This window comes from Neofelis nebulosa, chromosome 16, assembly GCF_028018385.1.
Source record: "Neofelis nebulosa isolate mNeoNeb1 chromosome 16, mNeoNeb1.pri, whole genome shotgun sequence".
NCBI lineage: Eukaryota > Metazoa > Chordata > Mammalia > Carnivora > Felidae > Neofelis > Neofelis nebulosa.
Genome location: NC_080797.1, coordinates 43,801,660 through 43,807,501, shown reverse-complemented (window position 1 = coordinate 43,807,501; position 5,842 = coordinate 43,801,660). Strand labels below are relative to the sequence as shown.

General features: G+C 39.4%; 1 non-coding gene across 1 annotated transcript; it reads right to left on the bottom strand.

Moving 5' to 3' along the window:
* Positions 1 to 486: 486 nt before the first annotated feature.
* Positions 487 to 592, bottom strand: LOC131498704 (U6 spliceosomal RNA). The gene has a single exon (XR_009255574.1). It is a non-coding gene; the product is annotated as a U6 spliceosomal RNA (small nuclear RNA).
* Positions 593 to 5,842: the final 5,250 nt, after the last annotated feature.

The following is a 5,842-nucleotide window of genomic DNA, read 5'->3' as shown; positions in this document are numbered from 1 at the left end:
TTAGGATTTCCATAACCAGCTCTGGGCCTCTAGGTTCTAGTGTGTGACCTTGGCTGGCCCTAGCAATGCTCTAACAAGACCTTCTCTGGCCTACCTCAAGGCATGCACCCCTCTGTTCTTTGAGAAAGGGGATTTGCTGCATGGAAGCCCCAGGAATATCTTGCTCAAGCCTAGAAATAATTGCTTTCACCAGCCATTTCCCCATTATCCTCCATTCTTTTTTTTTTTCAAGTTTTTTCTTTGAGTACAGTTGAAACACAATGTTACATTAGTTTCAGGTGTACAAAGTGATTTAACATCTCTATACGTTTATACATTACCCTATGCTCACCACAAGTATAGCCTATACATTACCCTATGCTCACCACAAGTATAGCGACCTTGTGCCACCATGTAATGTTATTACAATACCATTGACGTATTCCATACACTGTGCCTTTTATTGCTGTGATGTACTCATTCCATAACTGGAAGCCTGTATCTCCCCCAAATATGGAACACTCTATGAATTTGCATGTCATTCTTGGGCAGGGGCCATGCTAATCTTCTCTGTATTGATTCTGTTTTAGTATATGTGCTGCCAAAGGAACACCTTTCATATACCTCTTGTCTTTATCATATTCCCCTGTTTTATGATCACCTCATATGTAAATGTTCAGTAAACATATATCAAATTTGTGAATGAATGAGTAAATGAATGAAAGGATTGACCTTGTTGCCCCAATACCAAGATAAAAATGGCATAATCTTTTCCCTGGAGGAGTCACAGTGGAGCATTAAAAATAGAAAAGGGGCACCTGCGTGGCTCAGTTGATTAAGCCTCTGTCTCTGGCTCAGGTCGTGATTTCACAGTTCATGAGTTCATGCCCCGGGTCAGGCTCTGTGCTGACAGCTCAGAGCCTGGAGCCTGCTTTGGATTCTATGTCTCCCCTTCTCTCTGCCCCTGCCCTGCTTGTACTCTGTCTCTGTCTCTGTCTCTCTCTCTCTCTCAAAAATAAACACAAATTTTTTTTTTAAATAGAAAATATATGAGCCCTGATATCCCAGGCTAGGCCTCACCTACCTGTGGCTACAATATAAGATCATAACTCTTCTTCATATGCAGATTATGATGGCCCAAGAGAACTTTTCCTTTGGATGCTCACTCTCTCCTCCTCTGCCTCCTCCTTTTCTTCCTCCTCCGTATGTAGCTGTCCTCTGCTAGTGACAGCTACTACCCTCCTTCACCTTTCTCTACTATAAGAAGAGGGAACACCAAGGACGAGAAAACTGTTCTTTTCTGCATCACTTTTCCCACAGATGAGCACAGCACTTTTCTAATTTTCTGTATTACTGAGACCCAATTGTAACCATTAATAATGTTTTACTGAATAGTCAGAGATGATGGAAGGGCAGTAAACAACACATAGAATAACTATTGTACAAGTACAGAGCTGTCCCAGAATCCTTTCTAGGCTGGTTTGCTGTCTTTCTGGTATGTTTCTGCAAGGCTTAACCCCATATGATGTGCTCTAGGATTCTCTTTGGCCAAGAAGCTAGGTCATATTAAACTCACACCTAAGGCTAAGGCTACATCTTCACCTCTTGACCCAAGATTTTTTTTTTAATGATTATTTATTTATTTTGAGAGAGAGAGAGTGTGTGTGTACATGTGTGGACCAGCAGGAGAGAGGAGGGGAGGGGAGTGGAGGGGAGGGAGGGAGGCAGAGAGAGAGAGAGAGAGAGAGAGAGAGAGAGAGAATTAATTCCAAGCAGGCTCCATGCTGTCAGTGCAGAGCCCAGTGCAGAGCTCAATCTCATGAACTGTGGGATCATGACATGAGCTAAAATTGTTGTAGGTTGCGATCACTTATGAACTCCGGACAGCAAAAACAGGATCAAAACAAGCTTATTATGGCCAGGCCAGACAGGGAAATACAACAGGTCCCTACAGTCTGGCCCCAAACAAGCTTTGGGAATGTCTTATAAAGGCTGTATCGACCAATCAGGTTGCAAAGGGTGGCAGTTGGAAATGGCGGGCACCAATTACACAACGTTGTAGGTTTTTAAAACATAAGGTGGGCACCAATCACACAGTCCTGAAGAATTTTAAAATATAACTTGTTGACTCTAGCCAGTTGAATGCCGAATCATGTGGTTTACGATATTAGTCTTCTATCTATTCGAACAAGACGCGGTGCCCGAGAATGGGGAAGGGTGATTATGCCAAGCAGGTTTACAGAAGCTCAAACAAGCAGTTAAGAGGAAGTTCTATTTCTCAGTAACTCAGCAAATGTGGTTTTAAACAGAACTAATATCTAGGGAACAGAAACAGCACTTCTAGGAAAGCCCAAAACAAACACTGGTTCAGCATCTCATACTCTGGGGTCCTTCTAAGCTTACATAGGTCATAGTTTACTCCCAGGATACAGGAGGCTAGCTATGTTTGCCCTTTACAAAAATCAAGAACCAGACACTTAACCGACTGAGCCACCCAGCACCTCAGCCCAAGACTGACTTTTTACAAAAATAATATGTTCCTCCATTCAACAAATACACATTTATACCTACTCCTAACATGTACCAGACACTGAATTAAACAGATGTAAAGGTTCATCAAATAAATTCTAGCCAAGTGGAACAGTAACAATAAAGCCTTTATATACACTGTCAGCCAGAGGGTATTTGATGAAAGTGAGACTGTTCCTCTCTTTTGGTGCTTACAGAGGATATAAGCACTTAGGTTAGTTATGAGGGGAGGAAAATGGGACAAGAAACAGGAAAGTGAGGTGGGGCAGGCTGAGATTAGTTAATGGTTCTCATAAGTAGGTGACCTGAGTGAGAAAGTCTGGGAAAGTACACTCTGTTGGTGCTAGTTTAACAGGGAGAAAAGAGCACTTAAGCAAGTCCAGGGAAGTATATTCTGAGGTTTTGGGGTTAGTGTGCATATGTGCACAGACACTGTACTTTCGGCTTCAGACTTGCAATTTCTGGTACAATGTTGTAAAAAAAAGATCTTAACCCTTTACACAAACTGATTCTGTGTTCTCTTGAGCTTGCATTCTCTTGGTGATTAACAGTAGGAATTTCAGTATCCAGCCAAAGCCTGGGATCCTGAAAAAAAAATTCTAAGTACTGTAGCATTGGTACATTCCTCAAAGTCTGTATTACTTTGGTCACTTCAACGTACAGAGGAAGTGACAGTGCCATAACAGATGTTTTTAGAGGGCTATTGGAATTCAGACAAGAGAGACTAAATCTGCCTGGAGAAGTCAAGAAAGGATGTAGAAGAACTATAAAGTTGACTTTGGTCTTGAAAGATTGAGAAGACATTCACTGGGCAAGAAAGAAGAGAAAGGTTATTTAAGAAGAGAAAAATGACATGATCAGATCTGTGTTTTGGAAAGACAGTCTCAGGGATGATTTGGAAAAGGAAGTGACAGGATATGGGATGATAAATGAAACCACTATTGGATCCGTGCAAGAAAGAAGAAATAGGGGTTGAAGGAAAGCATTAGCAACAGAGATAGAGAGAAGCAAACATATTGGAGTGACATTTCAGAGATAGATTTGACAGTTTCTAGTTTCAGAGGGGGTCTAGGAAAGAGGAAAGAACCAAAGATTGCTCTGAAATGTATTGGAGGATAAAAATTGAGAAGAAAAGCAGATTTGGATATGTCAGGAGAAAGTTCTGTTTTTTAAAAAAACGCCAAGGTACTTGTGGGACCCGCAGATAGAGTCAGTGGGCATATATAGCTGGGATCATGGAAGAAAAGTCAAGGTTTAAGTTAAAGATTTGGGAGTCACTGACATAGAGGTAGTTGATGCCACATTAGAAGATGATATTGCATAAGAATTACTTATTGACTCAAAGGATAAGAAAAGTAAAGTTCACCTACAGAAGACAATTGAAGTGCATAAATAACAAAAAGCAGTGACAGTGAGGAAGAGATCCTTTGAACCAAGATTTGTCACATGGTTCTTTCATCTCCAGTGGGTTAACTCAGAGGAAGAGTTTTGAAGATTGCATCAGAATGTATCAGTTACTTCTGACTCTTGCAGAAGGTTGGATTATTAGGCTGTGTTCTTATTATAGAACGTATATGTGTTGTCAATTAGCAACAGCCCATCACCATATAATGGCATTTAATAGCCCTGCATTGATGTTTTGCATCTGCCTCATGATGCTGTCTTGTTTTTAAGAGGTAATTTTAATACACAAATGATTGCCAGTTAACAACTGAGCTGAATGTCACACCTGCATTTAACACATATTATAGAAAGAAAATAAAACCATCAAAAATATGTGGAAAGATGCAGTGTGATCCGTTAGTATACAGTGAATGAAAGTGTGTTATTGAAGTCTGTGACAATTAACACATCCTTATTTCATGGCAAATTACCAATTCCTATCAGAGAAGATCATGCGTGCTATTCAATTAATACAAAAGGAAAACAGAGCTACAGGATATCAATTTATGCATTGATTATCATGCACTGGTAGAGAATTCCAACATCCATAGGAAATCTGTACCCCGAGATGTCTTTATGAATGACTGTAATACTCTTAAAAACAGTTTTCCTTATTCAGTATTTAAAAATTTCCAGAGAAGTAACATGGTAATAAAACAAAAAAAGCAAAATGAATAAGTAAGTTCTAGTGTTTGACTCAGAAGATCTGGGATCAAATGAAACTTAGGCCCTTTGATGTCTGCTTCCCACCCAGAGGACTGCAACCCTCTCACAGGTGTGCTATCACATTTTGATCCATATTAAAATTAATTTTTCCCAATGGTGTACGCATACTGACATTGTGATCTTTTGGATGAAGTAGTTAGCTAAATGGTTTGTGTAATGCTAATGCAGACAGGGTCTAACTTAGAGAAGACAAAATGTGGAAGAGAATATCTAGCCAACACCAACAATGTTATGAATGAATTTACCGCAGATTATAATAAGGTTTGTATTCCGCCTGTATAATACCTCTTTCTGCTTTAGCTGGAGTATGGTGGATAAATGCTGAACATGGAGTCAGATTTGGGCCTTTAGTCTCTTTTTGTCATTTACTAATTGTGTGAACCTTGGAACACAATTTAACTGTTCTTAGCACACTTTTCTCCATATGGAGAGTGGTATAGATTAAATAAATCTTCCTGGAGAAAATTTGCAGTAAGAAAGCACTCTGAAATGGAAACATGCTGAATCTGTGCTTTTGTCATTATAGATCCACATCTCAGAGACATCCAGTATTTCTTTAGAGTAATCCACATGATAATAGTAATAACAATTAACACAAACATGGTGGCTACCTTGTGTTTGGTATTATTGCAAATTATTTCCATATATTAACAATTTAATTATCGTAACAACCCTATGATCTGCATACTGTTATTTTCTCCACTTTATAGACTGTTGGAACAGATTATGTTGGAACATGATAGGAACACCAGAAATCTGCTGAATGTTGTACTCTTGACCCTACTGCCCGTCGTAAATCTACATGTGAGCGAGTATAAGGACCCCCGTTGAGAATGTGTGGACTTCATACTTGGTGTACCTACCTACCACTTGGACATTAGTTAAGAGCAATAAGGTTTTGGATTTGCTGATTTAAGAAACATTGCGTTTCAAAGGCATAAGTTTCTTTCAAGTGCAATTTCAGGTGAAGCAAAGTTAATTTTGACTTGGTCTAGAATGCATGCAACTTCAATGCAAACTACAAAAAAAATCACTAAAAAGAAAATGGCAAAAGCAAATATAACTGTAGGCAAATGCTTCAGTAAGAAATGATTGAAGTTAGCCCCATACTGACTTGAAAATGGGGGAAGAAGTGCTGTGTATTAAGTGAACACAAACTGCCAGA